Raw genomic sequence first — 17,031 nt, 5'->3', positions numbered from 1 at the left:
TTAGGACACTCATTGAGAGTCCTAAAAAATGCAATTTAGGACTCGCAATGAGTGTTCTAAAAGAAAATGCGAGTCCTAAAAAAATCTAGGCTATAAAAATAAGTGTTTTACTTAATATTTTTAAGGACTTGCTTTGGGAGTCCTTAATACTCTTTTAGGACTCGCAATGAGTGTCCTAAAAAAATCAGCGAGTCCTAAAAAATCTGGGCTAAAAAAAAGTGTCTTACTTAATAATTTTAAGGGCTTTTTTTGGGAGTCCTTAATATTTTTTTAGGACTCCCAAAGCAAGTCCTTAAATATTTTATGTAAAACTCTCAAAAACATCCATATATTTGGAAATTATTATAGGGTTACATATACTTAAAACACTATACACATTTGGGTTTTATTACTCAAAACCCACAGCAACCACAAGGAGATGAACGGCTGAATGGCTGGACGGCATGACCAAGGCTGAACGGCTGAAGGAGATGAACGACGCTCGACGGCAGTGACGTTCCAGCATTCTCGGCGGCGTCGACGGCGGTTCCAACATTCCAGCACTCACGGCGGCGCACTACCGCGGCTCCAGCAGCCACGGCGGCGCAGGTCTCGGCTCCAGCTGGCTCTCCGGCGGTGTTGGTTGCTCACGGTTCTAGCCGTGGGTTCAGGTATATATATTGCGAGTCACTCTCTCTCTCCCTTTCTGGTTTGGCTCTCAATCTCTCATCCTCTCTCAGCTATGGACTAAGGCTCGATGAAAAAGGGACAAGCAGGGGCTAAGGTCGACAATGAAGGGATATCGACAGAGCTCTAATGGCGAGGGCTTGAACGGCGCAGGCGAGGGTCGACTATGTCTTCATTGAAGAGGTCGAACAGGTAAGTTTTTTCCTCAGCCTTTTTTTTTAAATATCTGGGTTCAAAATGGAGATATGTAATATGATATTTGGGTATATATTTTTTGTTTTGAGATCTCTATATATATTTGGGTTTAAAACTGGGTTCAAAACTGAGATTTGAATTGTGGGATTAATCATTTTCCTTAGTTTGTTCTTATGTGAGATCTAATGGCTAGAAACTGATCATCATCTTCAAAATTGAGGTATTGTAGCACTATTTATTACCTCAAGATGCCTAATTTCTCTGCTATGAACTTCATTGAATTAATGTGTTAGATTGATTTTTTTGAATCGACAAGTTCTAGTTTGGGAGCACGAGGTGTCTATATTTGATTTAAAGTATATATTGTTTGAATGATTAGATGCATGATCCATCTCTTACTGTTTAATTTTTTATTATTGTATATAGATTATTGGTAGTACTCCACAGGTTTATTTATTCGGAATGTTGAAGAGGATTTTCCAAATTGGTTGGCTTTGAGACTAATTCTCAATACTTGGTTCTATATAAGAATTGAGTGACCAGAAAAGCAAAAATGAGTGTCCTTTTAGGAGTAATGTATAAAGATGATATATGAGTATTTCGTGATAAATACATGAGTATTTATTGTCATCTTTCTTTTAGTCTTGCTTTTGGTGGTGTTGGGGATGATTGCAATAGAGATACCTGTTATACCCAGATTTCGAGCCATGGTAAATATGACCTCGAAAGCTGAGTTCGCAATAAATGGTCTCGTGAGGATTAGAGTATGATCTAGGATTGTAAATCGAGCATGCAAAGTATGATATATGATCTCGAATGCGGTGACCTCGAAATGATCTCGATCTCGAAAGGTAGCTCCGAGAACACCTTCATCTTCAGGGACTTCGGAGCATGGGTCTTGAGCTCGATGTACTATCTCGAAAGCAATGTTAGTTCGGGAGATGTCAGTGGCTCGCACAATGACATGAAACCTGAGATGCCGAAGCCTTGGAGATACGCTATAACCACCTTGAATATCTACAAGTATTGTAAACATGAGATGTAATCCTCATTTATTGATGTAAATCCCCAAGAATCGTGGGATATTATTTAGTCAGTTATGCATTCCCTGGTCTTCAGGGACGTTTCCTTGTTTATCTGATTAAAGGCATTTAAAGCCATTTATTTTTATTCACAAAAGAGTAACTACCCAAAATATATGGGATAGTATTCTGCATCCTTCTCTATAAAAAGAGAAGCCATGCACCATTGTAATGGACGGAAATTCTGATCTTTGAGAGAAAACTCTGGAGAATTCATGCTAAAGAATTTTTCAGAGATAATCTTAAGATTAATAACAGAGACTCGTGGACTAGGCAGATTTAACTGCTGAACCACGTAAAAAATCGTGTGTTTGATTTGTTTGTTCCGTTTGGCCATCGTCATCCATTGTTTTTGTGCTCTTCTTTTATCTGTTGACGAAAAACGGCGTCAACAGTTTGGTGCTTTCATTGAGAGCCTTAAGCATTCATCCCTGAGAGATTCATGGCTACAAACAATCAGAACACCCCTGAAGAAAATTACCCAAGGCGTCCTGGAAAACAGCCAATGGAGAACCCGGATGCTGATGAAAGAAGTGGGTCCTCTGATTCCCGGGGACCACCTCCACAACCAAGGGATGAGGACATGTACTACAATCCTGAGCGTTATGTCCCTATTGTAGAATTGGAGAATCGGCAGCTAAAACAGTTGTTGGCAGAAGCCAACAAACGTAACGAGGAGTTGACCAGGATAGCCGCAGAGGCGCAGGTGGCTCAGCCCCCGCCTCCGCACGAAAACCAAGTCCCTCCTCCAAGGGACGTGCACGTTCCTCCCCGGAGGCCCCGTGGACGTCCACGAAAAAATGCTAACACAAGGAGGCCGACACAACCTCCAGCACCAGCAGAGCCATCTGCTCCTTCTAGGCCTCAGAGGAGTACCCGAGCTCGGGTCCCGCCTAATCCACCTGTGGAAGTGCCTGCAGGAACTGAGAACAACCGAGCTCCTGCCGAGGCTCGGACTCAGGTTCCTGGTAGTGCACCGAACGCGACTGACCCATCTCGGGCAAATTCTGGACCCTCTAGGCCGAGGCAAGGGCGACAACCACCGTCGCCTATACGGTTCCCTCCGTCTCCCATAAGATATCCTTCACCTCCCCGCAGAAACACTCAACCTGTTCGAGATCAGGATCAAGGGCGTGCAGGGGAAAGACAAGGAAACAGGGAGACGTTCCAGGAGCGGAGAGGCGCACCATCTGAGAGAAGTCAGACGTCTCGATCTCGCACTGCGGAGACAAGGCGACGTAGAAAGGATCCACCACGAAATGACCGATCAATGAGTTTCACCAGTGATGAGTCCGGAGAGACTAGGTCCGTCAGTAAGCACGACCGAGGTTGTAAAAATACTGGGAATCGCAAGAGTCATCCTGACCTGCGAAATCATCTGAATCAGAGCAGGGGAAAGGGAGATCAGACAAATCCGGATCTAAGGAATCATTTGAATGGGCGTAGAGATCCCTCACGGAGACGCGAGCCAGGGATCGCGATTAATGACTATCAATTCCAGACACCACCTAAGGACCCAGTTCAAGAAAGGATTGATCAGCTCGAAAAATCCTTTAGGCTTTTGAAGAATGAACGAGGGAGTGGTCGATACGAGGACTCTGATGAGGAGCTCGAGCCATTCGCTCCTAATATTTCTAACACTCAGTTTCCTCAAGGGTTCTGGATTCCTCACGTCCCAGCATTTGAAGGAAAAACCGACCCATGTAGCCACCTGAGTACGTTCAACACTATTATGAGAGCCAGTAATGTAGGTTACGAGCTCAGATGCATGTTGTTTCCGACATCATTGGCCGGACCTGCCAAGAGTTGGTTCGAGAAGTACAAGAGACACTCTATAACTTCGTGGGATCAATTGTCTAGAGACTTCAAGAAGCAGTTCCGGGCTATGATGGGAGTCAGACCAGAGGCGTCCACTTTGACTAACGTCTGGCAACAGCCAGGTGAAACACTGAAAAGCTACCTGACAAGATTTAATCTAGAGGTCGCCCGAGCACGAGATGTGGACGACAGTGGGAATTTGATGGCGATCCGATCTGGTGTGTTGCCTGGAAGTGCCCTTTGGGATGACATGCAAGGAAAACCGGTGAGGTCAATAACCGAGTTTAACAAGCGGGCGCAGAGATTTGTCAATGTAGAGGAGGCGAGGTCAACGCTAAAAGCAACCTCGCAAACCGAAACTACAACGATAAACATTAACTCCGCCTCAACCTCGGCTGATCCAGTAACTTCACAGCCTACCTCAGAGAATCCCTCTAAGAGGAAAAAGAGCGAGGGAAATAACCCCGAGGCTGAAGGGGGAAAGAAAAAGAAAGGAGAAAGGTATTACTCCATATATAAAGTACACACCGAGCTCAACGAGTCTCGGGAAAATATATACCTGGCTAATGAAAACCAGGTCCCCTTCAGGCGTTCGGACCCTATGAGGAATCAAAAGTCCAAGAGGGATTCCAGTAAGTATTGCCGGTTTCATAGGGACACCGGACACACAACTGATGAGTGCCGACAGCTGAAAGACGAGATCGAAGGGTTGATCTCGAGAGGTTATTTTCGGCAGTATGTCAAAAACCAGAGTACTGGACAGACTACTGCCAGCCAGAGAGTAGCCGCGCTTCCAGCAGCACAGAATAATAACTCCCGATCTCGGGAAGAAGACAGGCCTCTGCCGATAGATGGAGAGGACGTAATAACCATCTCGGGAGGTCCTCATCTCGCAGGAGGGGGTAGAAATGCTCAAAAGCGATATGTGAATGAGCTGAAGACAGGGGACGGGTCTCCTTATGAACCCGAACCAAGGGCACCAAAAAGCCAAAGGGTTGAAACTCAGCCTATAACCTTCACCGAGGAAGATGCCTCCCATGTCCAGTTCCCTCATCATGATCCACTTATCATCACCCTGCAGCTTGCCAACAAAAGAGTGCGCCGAGTTCTCATAGACAATGGGAGCTCAGTTAACATTCTCTATAAAGCAACACTAGAGAAAATGGGACTCTCCCTTCGCGACCTAAAGGCTTGCGCAACCACTTTGTACGGCTTTTCTGGAGAAGGAACCGCCTGTATGGGGTCCATCGAACTCCCTGTGACCTTGGGAGACTATCCAGTCTCGGTGACCAAGATGATGGAGTTCGTGGTAGTAGAGTTACCATCTGCCTACAATGTACTGCTCGGGAGACCCGCCCTGGTCGGGCTGGGGGCAGTTTCATCTGTAAGGCATCTAGCCCTTAAGTTCCCAACTCCGAGCGGGGTCGGAACATTGAAAGGAGATCAATTGGCAAGGAGAGAGTGTTACAACATCTCTTTGAGGGGAAAGAAACAAACGAGCGCTCAAGCACTCGTTATCATACAAAATAAGGATGGGACGGTTTTAGAAATCGACGAGGAAATCGATCCAAGGATTGAGGAGAAAGTTGACCTCGAACCGTTGGAAGAGCTCGAAGAAGTTCAGCTCGACGAAGCTGAACCCTCGAAGAAGGTAAAGGTCGGAAAACACCTCCTAGACGAAGCCAAATAGCAATTAATTTGCTTTCTGAAGAAAAACCAGGATGTCTTCGCATGGTCACACTCTGACATGGTGGGAATAAGCCCTAATGTAGTGAGCCACGCATTGAATATAGACAAAAGCTTTCCCCCGAAGCAACAAAAGCGAAGACAGCTGGATGAAGACAGAAAGAAAGCACTAAAGGAGGAAGTTGACAGACTGAAAGCAAATAATTTCATTAGGGACGCCTTTTACCCTGACTGGGTGGCCAATCCAGTGTTGGTCCCGAAGCCCAATGGGACGTGGAGAACGTGCATTGACTACTCGGCCCTCAACAAGGCCTGCCCAAAAGACTGTTTTCCACTGCCGAGAATTGACCAGCTCGTAGACGCCACGGCGGGGCATGGTCTGATGTCGTTCATGGATGCCTATTCTGGATATAACCAGATTCCCATGCACGCCCCCGACCAAGAGCATACGAGCTTCATCACAGATAAAGGGCTCTACTGCTACAATGTCATGCCATTCGGACTCAAGAATGCCGGAGCCACGTACCAGCGGCTCGTAAACATGATGTTCTCAGAACAAATAGGGAACAACATGGAAGTTTATGTTGATGACATGCTTGTAAAGTCTCAACTTAACAAGAACCATGTTGATGACCTCGAAGAGTGCTTTGGCATGCTCAGAAAGTACAACATGAAGTTGAATCCTCAGAAGTGCACTTTCGGGGTGTCTACAGGAAAATTTCTGGGTTTCATTGTCAACTCTCGTGGGATCGAGGCTAATCCCGACAAAATAAAGGCCCTGATCGATATGCCTTCGCCTCGGAAGCATAAAGATGTTCAAAGCTTGACTGGCAGGATGGCAGCTCTGAGCAGGTTCATCTCGAAGTCAACGGACCGCGGTCTCCCATTCTTCAACTTATTGAAAGGAAGTAAGAAGTTCGAATGGACAGATGAGTGCGAGCTAGCCTTTCAGGAGCTCAAAAAGCACTTAGCCGAACCACCCATCCTATCGAAGCCTGAGACGGGAGAAGTACTGTTCCTATACCTCTCAACTACCGAACACGCGATAAGCGCGGTGCTCGTTCGAGAAGAAGAGAGAATACAGAAACCCGTCTACTATATCAGTAAAAGATTACTGGGGGCAGAATCAAGATATCCACTGATGGAGAAGCTCGCCCTCAGTCTAATCCACTCATCTCGCAAGCTCTGCCCTTACTTTCAGGCACATCCTATCCATGTACTAACAGATCAACCACTAAGGCAAGTCTTGTCTAAACCAGAGGCGTCTGGTCGACTCCTTAAATGGGCAGTTGAGCTCGGACAGTTCGAGATCACCTACCATCCGAGAACGACCATTAAGGCACAAGCGTTGGCGGATTTTATAGTGGAGTGCACCGGTATAGCCGACGACGAGGTAACAACCACGGCCCACGAGCTGTGGAAACTTTACGTCGACGGGTCGTCAAATGAAAATGGAGCGGGGGCAGGAGTTATTCTGATCACTCCTGCAGGGAGCAAATTTCACTCTGCTTTAAGGTTCGGCTTTAAAGCATCTAATAATGAAGCTGAGTACGAGGCTTTACTTGCGGGACTACGAATAGCAAAAGAGCTCAAGGCCAAAGCTATACATTGCTACAGCGACTCCCAGCTCGTGGTTAATCAAATCTTGGGAGAATACCAGGCTCGTGGCACAAAAATGGCAGCTTATCTGGAGAAGGCAAAATCCGCATTAGAGTATTTCGAGTTTTATGCAATCGAACAGGTTCCCTGAGAGCAAAACTCAAATGCAGATGCCTTAGCTCGGCTAGCCACTTCCACTGAAAATGAAGAGCTGAATGTTGTACCCGTAGAACACCTGTCAGCACCCAGCATTACTGAGCCAGACGAGGAAGATGTGTGTATGATCGAGACAGAGCCGACCTGGATGAGCCCGATAGTTGATTATCTTGAAAATGGAATTCTTCCAAAAGATCGAAATCAGGCTCGGAAACTAATGTATCAACTTCCTCGTTACACCATCCTGGATGGAAGGCTATACAGAAGGGGGTATTCTATGCCGTTGCTCAGATGTGTGACTCCTCCCGAGGCAAAGAAGATTATTGAAGAAGTTCATGAAGGGTTCTACGGAGACCATACCGGGGGGCATAGCCTGTCCAAGAAGAATATACGCCAAGGATATTTCTGGCCAACCATTAAAACGGACTCTTTCGAGTACGTGAAAAAGTGCGACAAATGCCAAAGATTCGCCACGATACCCCGAGCTCCACCTTCCGAAATGACCATGTTGACATCCCCATGGCCTTTCGCGGTATGGGGCATCGACCTCATAGGCTCACTCCCAACTGGCAAAGGAGGAGTAAAATATGCTGTGGTCGCGGTTGATTACTTCACAAAATGGACGGAGGCTGAACCATTGGCGACCATAACTTCGAAAAAGATCCTAGATTTCGTGGTAAAGAACATCGTATGCCGATATGGAGTACCAAGAAAGATTGTATCTGATAACGGAACCCAGTTCGATTGCGACTTATTCACCAACTTTTGTAACAAGAACGGTATAATAAAGAGTTTTTCATCAGTGGCTCACCCTCAAGCGAATGGTCAGGTCGAAGCCGTTAACAAAACTCTCAATAGTTCTCTAAAGAAAAAGTTGGAGGAGGCAAAGGGACGTTGGCCCGAGGAATTGCCTCAAGTCCTTTGGGGATATAGGACTACAGCTCGGACATCAACGGGACATACTCCGTTCTCTCTAGCGTACGGTTGCGAGGCGATGTTGCCCATCGAGGTCAAAATTCCGACGATCCGAACTCAGATTTACGATCAAAGTTCCAATCATACTCAGCTCGAAGAAACCCTAGACTTGATCGATGAAAAAAGAGAAGAGGCTCAGCTGAGGAATGCTGCTTACCAGCAACGAACCACGAGATATTTCAATAAGAGGGTTCGAGATCGAAAGTTCGGAGTGGGAGACCTGATTTTGAGACGAGTATTCTTGGCAACCCGAGACCCAGCAGCTGGGGTCCTCGGGCCGAACTGGGAAGGACCATACCAGATAGAATCAGTCATCCGACCTGGCGTATATAAACTTGCGAGATTAGATGGGAGCCTGATACCTCGAGCATGGAATGGCGAACACCTTAGACCTTATTATCAATAGTATAGGAAAAGTGTTGCCTGTAACCATGATTTTCTATCTATGTTAGTTTGTTTTTGAATTTCATCAAATGAAAGGTCTACTTTGTTTCACATGTAATTTATTTTTATTTTTGCAATCTCTCTTAATTTAATAACCTATGGTCACACTCATAGGATATTAAGGGGGCATCATTGGTATATGTAGCTTAAAAAATAAAAAAATATATAAAGTATTTGGATATAACCAGATACGCGAACTTAGATAGTTCGGACATAACTGAATTATCAAAAACAAAGTATTTGGATATAACCAGATGCACAAGCTTAGATAGTTCGGACGTAACCGAATTATCAAAAACAAAGTATTTGGATATAACCAGATGCGCGAGCTTAGATAGTTCGGACATAACTGAATTATCAAAAATGAAGTATTTGGATATAACCAGATACGCGAGCTTAGATAGTTCGGACATAACCGAGTTATCAAAAAACAGAAAACGTTTGGAGTTAACCAGATGTGCAAACTTAACATGTTCGGAACAAACCAGCCAAAAAACTAATCGACGATAAGTAGGAACCTAAACCCACTTCGGGATAAGTCGAGATCGAGGCTGGAATATCTTAAAGAAAAATAGTTTCAAACTCTTAACCTTGGAGTAAAAACCGAGGACGAGGAAAAGTGACTAAGCAAAAAAGATATAACCGAACCATTCACGTTACATACCATATAAGTATTTTCGAGTTCATGGTTAAAGTAACATCCGACTTTGATGAATAACGAAGTCGGGAGCGGATAATTTGAACAAACTATGCATGAATGCATCGAGTTTCGAGCCTAAATCCACAATATGTTTGTATGAATAAATAAACATAAATGATTCATCCATATAAAATGTGCAAAATATTTCGAGCCAAGAAATGTAAAGCATATAAAAGTCAATGATAAAATTAATTGTATCAGCCCCATGGGCATAAATTAAAAGTTACAAAAATAAGGGGACGCAGCCCCAATAAGTGATTTCCCCGAGATCAGATTTAAGGAAGAGGAGTCCCCTTGGCCTTCTCATCATCAGTATCACCGGACCCTCCAGGACGAATAGCATGGCTATCCTGCTGAGCCACCTCTCGAGCAACTACGCTTGCCTCGAGACGGGCATTCCACCGCTCAACATATGTGGCTTCGAGAGGACCCAGGAAGCTGGTGTCGAGGTCAGCATTGTCGGCCCAAAGCTTGTACATGGCCTGGTCGACCGCTTTCTCCTTCTGCTCCTTAGACTCGTTCAGGAGGCGGACCTTCTCGCTCTCCATGAGGTCGAGGGTAGCAGATTTCTCCTCTTCGAGCTTGGCATTGGCCTTCTCGAGCTCAGCGTTTGACTTTTCCAGCTCCTCGAGACGGGTCTTCAGTTTTTCAAGTTCAGACTTTGAGTCTTTGAGCTCGTCAACCATCTTAAGCTCGAGATCCTTCGACTTCTGAGCCAGAGACAAGCTCGTTTGCACCTCGTTGGTCAGTTTATAGTTGAGCTGTGCTGAAACAACAAGGGCCTGAAACACAAACGAATCAGAATTGCGGATTGAGGCATAAATACTTAAAATAGAGTTGAGAAGGCTACCGCGGCGGTGAGTTCGATACTCTTCTCATAAAGAGTGTTGCAGTCCGAGGCCTTGCGCACGAGATCCCAGTGGTCGGTGCCGAAGCTAGAAAAGCTCTGACCTACCCGAGAAAGGGCGTCTGAGCTGAGTAAAGCCCCTTCTGTCCCAGCGGCACCATCAAGTACATACTCCTCAGTGTGGGTTCGAGCCGTTGGCAGCTGAACCGTCGAGGTAGAAGGTTTCTTCGGGGGCTGAACAACTGTTAACCGGGTTTCGGTGGGAAGCAGCGAGATGGATGCAGTCGGGCCTGACCCATCAATCTGGGCAGTCGGTTCCTTGGAGGTGTTCGCAGTGGTCTGGGCCGTGGGAGTCGTCTCGCGATGTTTAGGTACCTTGGACGGTCGGTCGGATCTCTTTGGTATCCTCGGGCGTTTACTCTTTTGGGCGCCAGCTCCACCATCGCTAAAAAGCACCGCGTCGAGGTCGGGATTCATGGCACCTGCACAATGACAGTGAGTTAAACAATAATAATAACTTTGAAAAAAGATGGAAACCAGTTGGAGAAAAAACCTAACTGAGACTCTCCCCCGAGCTCGAGCTTGAGGACCATGAAATTCCCCCGTCTTCAGAAGAGGCGGGGGGAGTGCCTTCCCTATAAGTTGGTGATAACCTCGAGAGGTCCCTATAATCATTGGTCCCATACTGCACAGCTATCCCATTCCACACCTCGTCCGTGGTGTACATAGGGTCGTATTTCCCGAGCCCACTATCAAACCTATGGACACAGTCATCTACCCAACTCCATATGTAGAAGTGGTATCTATCCTGTGGGCATGAGACTAGTCTATTGGGCCTGTGTTTTAATAAAGTGGGGGACCACATTCGCGAGGTAGGAAGGGTTTTACCTCCATCGGAGTCCGAACTCGAGGCTTCGTCATTGGCCTCATTCCCCGACCGCGAACTTCTCGAGCGAATTGGGAGAGATGCCCTCCTTTCTCTCCTCGGAGGAAGGATGCCTGTGGGCAGTGGCACTTCCTCCCAGCGTTCATATTTTTTACTGGACCAGTCAGAGGTTGACTGGCCCTGTCCCAATAACCCACAAGCTCGTAGCTTGTCCTCATGTAATAGAAATGAGAGAGATCTCCTGCCGTAAGGGAGTCGGAGCAAGGTCTCTCTGTGCTCCTTCATTGTCTCGTCAGGGGTGGGACACTGAAAGTTAGCTGAAAGGCGAGATACACTTCAACTAAATATGGATTTAAGGGCTAAAATTCCGAGCTCAAAAATAGAAAGTAACGAGAATACTTACGAACCCGCCTAAACGAACGATGTCGAGACGGGGATAGACCGTCTGTCCAGAAAAAAGCCTTCTTGAAGTCAGGAGGGTGGTTCGGAAGATCTTCAAAGATCTTCGTCTCTTTGGGGTAGCTCGAAAGATAGTAAAAACCATATCCTCCCCGAGCTCGGGAGGGATTACTCTTCAAACAAAAGAGATATAAAATCTCTTGGGGTGAAGGCCCTGTCCACTCCAGCTCGTGGAACAAGGACCTCAGGGCAGACATCACCCTGTATGAATTGGTGTTGAGTTGGAATGGAGCCAACCCAACGAAATCAATGAAGTCTCTGAAAAAGGACTTCAAGGGCAGTAAAGCTCCTGCCCTTATATGTTCCTGGCTCCAGGCCGCGTATTTTACACTGGAATCGCGGCCCCCAGGGGCGAAACAGCTCCGTTCATGCCTAGTCGGAGCTCGACACTTCAGTGTGTCCAACGAACTAAGGCCATGGAGGGCCAAGATATCAGTTATTTGGTCGCTGGTGGTAACCGAGCTCTGGTAGAATTCGGCTTCAAACATCTCCCTCCTAGGCTGCGAAGACGAAGGCTCCGCCATTAAGGAAAACTGGAGTTCCCCTGGGTGGTATGCAACCGTGACTTTTAACGCAGGGTCGAGGGGAACTGGCCTAGGTCCTGGGTTGGGCTCCGGATAGATGGCTTCCCGAAGAACTCTTCTCTTCTTTTCAATAACCTCGTCTATCTGGCGACGATAGTGGGCTCGAATGTCTTCTTGCTCGCGTGCGATCTCGTATTCTGTAATCCGACGTTGGTTCCGGGCAAAGACCGATTCCGGGCTCGGAGATTTGGGCTCGTAAGGGATTGCTCGTAATGACCCCCACCGCCTTTCCGGATTCTGTGACATCTAACGAGAAAGAAAAAATGGTGAGGGCCATGCATGTAAGAATCACGAGCTCGATGGGATGAACTCGTAGATTTAAGGACAAGAAACTAAGTATTAAGACCCTTACTAAAGAGTCAGAGCGTGTGTTCCACAGGAAAGAAAAGGAGCGTGGATGATTTTTTGAAAATCCCAAAATTCAAGGGAAAGAAAGGTGGCGGTTAGCCAGGAAAGGGCATTTTTGGGTTTCGTGCAATTGTCAAGAACAAGGGTTTTTTACCCGAAAACTTAGTGTACAAGAAACATGGCCTAAAATTTTCAAAACCCAGAAAGTTGAAACTTCGTTCAAACAACAAAACTGGGTACAAACCAGAGACGAACATCCAGAATGAAAATCTAGAAGGCATAAAAGCCCATTGGTTCAAAACTTCCTATCGTATCATTCTAAGAACGTAAACTAGCATACACAACAAGAACAGTATGGGTAAAAAGCTGAAAACAAAAATGGCATACTTACACGGTGATGGTGATTGCAGCGAAATCGTCGATTGGAGGAGAGGTTGCAAGAAAGAACTCACGGACTCGAACAGACCAAGATTTCTTTGTTTCTTGGGTCGAGAAAACATGCACGGGACGGAAGCTTCTTAAGAAAGTCTCTGGTTTTCTTGTTTTTTTTTTCCTTTCTGGTTTATGATGAACAAACGTGAAGAAGAAGACGAAGAGGGGGTCTTGTATATATAGGTGGGAAAATGGAATTGATCAGGAGCGTCGAATGGAATTCTCACTAGATCGAACGGATGGGGATCAATGACAAGATGGCGCCGAAAAGTTGTCAGACGGACGATCGTGGGCGTGTTCCCAAGGTACTCAAGTACCTAAAGTGAGCAATACCCATCTGGCACGTGTCCGTTTTCAAGAGCGTATGACGGTACGGTTCCCAGAGAAAGTAGTTCAAAAGTTTCCTTCTCTTAGGATTCGAACAAATACTTTTGAGGGGGCAAGATGTTATACCCAGATTTCGAGCCATGGTAAATATGACCTCGAAAGCTGAGTTCGCAATAAATGGTCTCGTGAGGATTAGAGTATGATCTAGGATTGTAAATCGAGCATGCAAAGTATGATATATGATCTCGAATGCGGTGACCTCGAAATGATCTCGATCTCGAAAGGTAGCTCCGAGAACACCTTCATCTATAGGGACTTCGGAGCATGGGTCTTGAGCTCGATGTACTATCTCGAAAGCAATGTTAGCTCGGGAGATGTCAGTGGCTCGCACAATGACATGAAATCTGAGATGCTGAAGCCTTGGAGATACGCTATAACCACCTTGAATATCTACAAGTATTGTAAACATGAGATGTAATCCTCATTTATTGATGTAAATCCCCAAGAATCGTGGGATATTATTTAGTCAGTTATGCATTCCCTGGTCTTCAGGGACGTTTCCTTGTTTATCTGATTAAAGGCATTTAAAGCCATTTATTTTTATTCACAAAAGAGTAACTACCCAAAATATGTGGGATAGTATTCTGCATCCTTCTCTATAAAAAGAGAAGCCATGCACCATTGTAATGGACGGAAATTCTGATCTTTGAGAGAAAACTCTGGAGAATTCATGCTAAATTTTTTTTCAGAGATAATCTTAAGATTAATAACAGAGACTTGTGGACTAGGCAGATTTAACTGCTGAACCACATAAAAAATCGTGTGTTTGATTTGTTTGTTCTGTTTGGCCATCGTCATCCATTGTTTTTGTGCTCTTCTTTTATCTGTTGACGAAAAACGGCGTCAACAATACCAATCTTTATATACAATATATAATAAAAGCAAATGACTCAACTGTTAGTTATATCTAACAGCTAAAATTTTATCTCTTCATGTATTTTCATGTATTTAACAAAGGAAACAAAAAGGTAAGATTGTTTCTCTATATAAGCTATCTAGCTACCAATCTTCTTGACTGATTTGTAGATTGCTAGAGAGACAATTAGCTTTAAAGCCATGCTGAGGTCATTTTCAATATTTTACTATTTGGTACCTCAAACTTATGAGTTTTATACAAAGGTTTTGAAAGATTATTGATTAAGCCCGTTTTGAATGTAAGGTTTTTTATATATATATAAATAAGTGACTTTTGTGGTGTGATGAGACTTGAGTTTAATAGGCAGGGACCATCAGATCTCTCCAGCTACCATTCTTCATGACTGGTTAGTAGATTGCCTTAGAGAGAGACAATACTTAATTGTTTCAGAATATGTCTAATAAAATTACAAAAATAAATAAAAGGATTAAATGAGAATCAAATCCATCATAACAAAACTACCAATAAACTTCTGATTAATAATTTTAATGGAAGCGTCTCAAAGATACAAAGATTTTTTACCCTAAACTAAAATTCTGAGAGAGATTTTTGTAATCTGCAACTTAATCTGCTCCTAACTAAAGAATGTTTTACACTCGAGTGAGTAGGACTAAGTTGGAACAAGATAATGTGCATCAAATTCATTCTGCTGCTCCCTGATCCAAACCAACAGAACAAATAGTGCAAGGAACACAATGGGTAGAGCCAAAACCAACTTTAATGATATCTTTGGGCGAGTTTTTTGAATACTGAACTGAGGCTGAGTTTGAATTTGAGCTTGAGCTTGAGTTTCAACTTAGGCTAGAGCTAGAGCTTGAGTTAAGCTTGAGCTTGAACTTGAGCTTCAGTCTTGTAATCCTGAAATAACTTATCATATTCTTGCTCCCCAAATAACTTATCCCAAATTTGCTCTTTTTCTTATCTTAAGTTCTTTCAACATTGAACAATTTTATCATATTATTTTAATTCCAGGGACAAATAAGATTTGGTGGTTGAACATTTGAAGAATATTTTCCTAGTTGAGCTTAATATCAGAAGTAGGAAATGGTTAACAGGTTTGTTCAGTGCTTTCATACTTTGAAGACCATTTCGAGCACAAGACGATTATGAGTTTCTCACACTTGTTTGTCTATTTCTTTGAACAGATATGGAGTGTTTTGATTTAGAGAAAATATCATGTTGCAGTGCATAGATGGGTTCAAGCATTTATTTGCTTCCCTATTGCGGTGCTTTGATCTCGATTTGTATAACCAATCAAGAGGCCTAGACGACGATCCTGCAGTTCTAGCAGAGGAGACAGTGTGTATGATTCTGAATCAATGAATATTCTTTGCTTATTTTAGACAGAATTTAAAGTATGGAATAATTGGAAATTCTTTGCCTATTTCTGACTATGACTAAATTTAAAGTTACTGCTGCTATCCAACCTTTTCATAGGACACTATAAAACCTGTCTATTGAACATTGGGGCTTCCTTGTATGCAGTTAGCGTTAGCGAAATTGAAGCACTTTATGAACATTTTAAGAAGATCAATAGTGCTGTGATTGATGATGGATTATTCAACAAGGTTTGTTATCTTTCTATTCTTTGAGCTAGTTTTTATCCTCTGCATGAATCTGTGTTTGACTTCAACTTAATTAATCCAAATGATGATGATGATGTGTGCATTGTTTTTTTTGTTTAGCTATTATTTTATTTTATTTTTATTGTCGGCTAGGTGTATTATTGTCATCCATAAAGTTGGATCAATAGAAAGTAAAAATTGTATTTATAAGTTTGAATTACAATATATTTATAATTAAATAATTTTTTTATAATGTGCAGGTCTATATTGAGATGCATTTCTTTGGCGCAATACTAGACAACATTGACAGTTGAAGTTTTTAGAATAAAAAATATATTTCACTAACATTGGATACATTTCTTATTTATTATTTGATGATGATAAAATTTGATTGTAGTATAAACTATCATATAATATGATTTTGTAAGCCGAGTAGACTAAATACTGAAATTATATTTTTGAGTAATTAATAAAAAATTATTTTGTTGTATTTTCTTTTGAAATTTTAGAAATCTAACATATATAATACATTTTTGACACTCAAATGGATATATTTTTTCTAAATCAAAATAAAAATTGTAGCTGCATTTTAAAAAAAAAAAATTACTTTTAAGGACATGCAAAGAGAGTCCTAAAAAATTACTTAAAGGCATTCAACAAGATTTTTTAGGACTCGCAAAGCGAGTCTTAAAAACTTAATTAAAGGCACTCAACCAGATTTTTTAAGACTCGCATTGCGAGTCCTAAAAACTTAGTTAAAGGCACTCAACCAGAATTTTTAGGACTCGCAAAGTGAGTCCTAAAAACTTAATTAAATGCACTCAACCAGATTTTTTAGGACTCGCATAGTTTTTTAGGACTCGCATTGCGAGTCCTAAAAAACCTTAGTTTTTAAGGCTCTCAAATAGAGGACTCTAAAAAACCCTTTTTGTAGTAGTGTTATCTCCTTTTACTATATATAAACAGTATGTGTAATCCCATCATGTAGCCGTTTAGAGAAAATTTGAAAAGCAATCAGAAAAAGGAGAAAAGTTCTCCTCTGCTTCTATCATTTTTTTATTACTTTCTTCTTTTTTATCTGGCTCAGGGGGATGCATTATATAGGACTATTAGCGCAACACATGTCGCCGCTAATGTATTTTTTAATGACGTGTCGATTATTAGCGGCGTTTTAGGTGGGAATAGTCTTTTAGTGACGCTTTTAATGACGTGTCGCCACTAATAGTCTTTTAAAAAAATTAGGTGGGAATATTCCCACATTTTTTTGGGCATTTTTGAGTTTATTT

General features: G+C 43.2%; 1 long non-coding RNA gene across 1 annotated transcript; it reads left to right on the top strand.

Moving 5' to 3' along the window:
• The first annotated feature begins 397 nt into the window (after positions 1 to 397).
• LOC133830033 (uncharacterized) lies at positions 398 to 16,235 on the top strand. The gene is made up of 3 exons (XR_009891910.1): positions 398 to 858; positions 15,153 to 15,235; positions 15,326 to 16,235. It is a non-coding gene; the product is annotated as an uncharacterized LOC133830033 (long non-coding RNA).
• The last annotated feature ends 796 nt before the right edge of the window (positions 16,236 to 17,031 follow it).

Source organism: Humulus lupulus, chromosome 4 (genome assembly GCF_963169125.1).
Source record: "Humulus lupulus chromosome 4, drHumLupu1.1, whole genome shotgun sequence".
NCBI lineage: Eukaryota > Viridiplantae > Streptophyta > Magnoliopsida > Rosales > Cannabaceae > Humulus > Humulus lupulus.
Note: the sequence above shows the minus strand (reverse complement) of the source record. Positions and strands in the feature narration are given on the sequence as shown.